The sequence below is a fragment of the Pogona vitticeps genome, chromosome 4 (assembly GCF_051106095.1).
Source record: "Pogona vitticeps strain Pit_001003342236 chromosome 4, PviZW2.1, whole genome shotgun sequence".
Taxonomy (NCBI): Eukaryota; Metazoa; Chordata; class Lepidosauria; order Squamata; family Agamidae; genus Pogona; species Pogona vitticeps.
This window is the reverse complement of record NC_135786.1, coordinates 148607051-148610786: the sequence shown is the minus strand read 5'-3', so window position 1 is coordinate 148610786 and position 3736 is coordinate 148607051.

Sequence of the window (3736 nt, the reverse complement as noted above, 5' to 3'; positions counted from 1 at the left end):
TTTTCTCAATTGCCATAACAGGCATTGGCATATTGCATATCCATGGTTAATGATTTCATCACCCTTACATGGTGTAACATCTCTCTCTCTCTCTCTCTCTCTCTCTCTCTCTCTCTCTCTCTCTCTCTCTCTCTCTCTATCTCTCTCTCTCTCTCTCTCTCTCTCTCTCTCTCTCTCTCTCTCTATCTATCTATCTATCTATCTATCTATCTATCTATCTATCTATCTCTATGTGAATGTGTGAATGTGTGCATGTGTGTATGTGTGTGTGTGAATTGCCTTGAAGAGTCTTCACTTTAAAAGTCAGTACAGAAATATCCTCAATAAAGAAATAAATTGATGCACTACAATGTTCCCCCCCTCTCTTAAGTCCTTGTATTAGGAAAATATGCAAGATATCAAAGGTATGAATTTTGATTTAAATTAACTCCCCCTCTCCAAACCTTCATTCAGGTACTCAAAGTCCTCCTCTGCATCAATTACCAGAAGACATTTTAAAATTATACTTCCCTCAGCAAATAGATAATGCCTGGCATGTAACTGATTTATCAGATACTAGCTTTCTGTGATCGATACTGTCTAGCCAGGTCTTTAACAAAATTATGAAAATGAAAATAGCCTCTGCAATCAGACAAAGAATGAATCTCATCACTATTTCCAGTAACTTATTTGTGAAAGGGGCCACATTCCACACATCCCCAGTGATGCATGTGGGGTAATTGGCTGGGATCATATGTATATCTCTTCCCTTTATCAAGATATGGTGGTGGAAATCATCTGTTGGAACAAAGAAAACCCACAACAATACACACAAAACTATCTAATTAAAATATGTTTGATGAATGGGATTAAAGCAAAGAATTCAAGAAGTAGGCCCAGGGCTTTGTTTCAAACAAACAATTTATTCCATATATGTTTGTTCAATTCAAAACATTTCCAAAGCAGTTTTCATGCAAATAATAATAATAATAATTAACATATATGTGGTTGAAATTTGAACATAAACACATACTAGCCAAAAGACACAAGAACTTGGTAAGAAAAAGCAACAAAGCTAGGTAAGAAAAAGCAATAAAATTGTGGAATATCAAGGCAAGAAGTTCTATCCTAGGCTATCTAGAACATTACAAATTAGTACACATTTTCTATTAGCAATGAGGTAACAACAACAACAGAAATATATACTTCCTACATCTCAAATTGTCAATTTCAATCTAATTCTTTTGCATATGCATATGTAATATTCTCTCCACTGGTGCTAACATGCTCTGGTGGGGACTCTTTGCTCTTCCCTTGAGAGCTGGACAGGTGGGTCTGCCAATAGGCACTACCCACAAGACTGGCTGGAGTGGGACCAGAGAGCCTTTATAAGACCAGTGCACATCCAGCCAGCCCTCTTTTATTTGCAGCAACCTGCCTGCCCGCCACTGGGTCCAGTGTGGCTATTGTGGTTGCTTTGGGGCTGGCTAGGAATTTTGGGCCTGTCTCACCTAATTGGCTAGAAAAGGTCAAAGTATGTATTTTTTGCCTATCCCACATTGCTTTACCCATAGGACATTGCAGGCATTATTGGAAGTGGTGCTGTATGGCTAGTGCGAAATGAGAAATGAGTATTGGTGAGTTCCCAGTACGCACAAGAGGGTTATTGCATCCACTATCACTGCAACTATGATACTGGTATTCACTTGCCAAGAGACAGTCTGCATTGATGTCTGCATGCATCCATGTCCCCATGGATAATGTCTGTCTAAGTTCAGGAGGATGGGATGGTGGGATGATGCAGTGGGTCCCCCTGTTTTAATCAGCTGGGTATGAGCCATCCAGGGGGCTGCTCTGACCAGGGGCTTGGAACCTGCCTGTTTGGGGACAGGGAAGGGGTAAGAGATACCCCTGGCACCTGCCCCAGGGATCCACACTACACTCAGGCTCTTCTGCAGAATGAGCAGGGTTAAAAACAAGAAGTAATAAAGTGTGGTCCTAGTTAACGCCATCACCTCTGCCCATCTCTTTATTCCAGGAGTAGAATTAAATGTACACTCATATGTTGCCTATTTGATTATCCTCAGTGACACAAGCTGTGCCAGGTTATTCTCAAGCAAGTGTTCCAGGGGATTTATTCCTCTCTCTCTCTCTCTCTCTCTCTCTCTCTCTCTCTCTCTCTCTGTGTGTGTGTGTGTGTGTGTGTGTGTGTGTGTGTGTGTGTGTGTGTGTGTGTGTGTGTGTGTGTGTCCACGTGTATCTAGTTCCATAGGCTACCAAGGGATTTTTCAGAAAGCAGTGACAGGACAAGATTATAAGTATTTGGTTTAACCCATCTAAAAAGTATGGCATTTAAGGGAATGTGAAGTGGCAGAAAAAAAAACATTGTGAATTTTGATGGCGCATTGATATGTGAAGTCATCACTTGATCTTCCAACCACTCAAGGTTGGACACAAATATTTCGCTCTGCTTTTGGTTGTCCAGACTGGGGCTTGTGTTTCTCTTTATAGAACAGAAAGCATATTTGTGGTTTTCAATGGCATATTTTACCCCTGAGGAGGGTGGGGAAGAGTTCCACAAACCTCAAAACACAAATGACTTCAAGACGTCCTATACTTTTCCACAACCTGGATGGGAAAAAAGCAATTTGATTTTTTTAAGCCATTACATTTATTTATACTTCCCTTGAACGTTTTTTTACAGTTATTTTAAACTCCAGCATATACTTCCCCATGGTCTATATGAGGAAACAAATCCCAATATTGTAAGTTGTTCTGGCATTTTCTTTCTACCTAAAGGGCCTGCTTTGACAGAACATAAGACTGAATGCTAAGCATTACAAGACAGCCTGTTATTCCATCAATTCATAATGGGAGCTTTTTATCCAATGGCCCAAGGTCGATTGCATTGTCTTTGGTGAAATATATGGAATTTTTTTTTCCAGCCACATTTTACTGGGCAGCAGCCTGAAATCCATTTCCTCTGATAAATGTCAATACCTTTTCAGGCTTCAACATATATCTTTAAAAGAAATAGGAACAAAGATGAAATTGCTTTTAAAGGGAAAGTCACTTAAAATGCCCCTACAAATCATCCACATGCATTACAAGGTTTAGTGGTGGGGGGCTGATGTAATATAAATTACAATATGAGAGATGATGTCCTGTGTTCATTATCTCTACCTAGCCCAGTCAAATATGTCATTCAGAAGTAAATCAAAAAAACCATGAAGTTGGGAGGAGGGAAAACCATCAAGAATCCATTTCAAAAATTATCCTTCAAGTTTATACAAGAACTGGGGAAAAGATTATTATTATAGTTCATTGATGCAGAAAAGTAATTAGGTATGGTTATGGTTGTTGGTTTAAAAGTAGTTACAGCTTAGAAGTAACTCTTGTGTCTCAGTAGAAACTAGAATATTTTTTACTTGCTTTAAAAGGAAAAATCTGAATGCTACAAGCCAATGATACAAAACACACTTCTTTCCTGTCTGTTTTGTTGTCTTCTTCAACATCTAGAAAAGAGCAGAAGGTGGCATTACGAGGTACAGTGTGAGCCTGTGAGCCACCAGCCATGTGACATTCCTTCTTCGCCATTTAGTGACATAAAATTCCTAACTCTAAAAGTAACTAAAGCCTCACACTGCAAAAAAAAAATAAGATGTTATTCTTTGCTACGTTACAGTGGTAAAGCAAAGTAGCAATGCTGCTGATCTTTGAAAAAGGAATGAATTGCAAATAACTTATTACCAGTTAC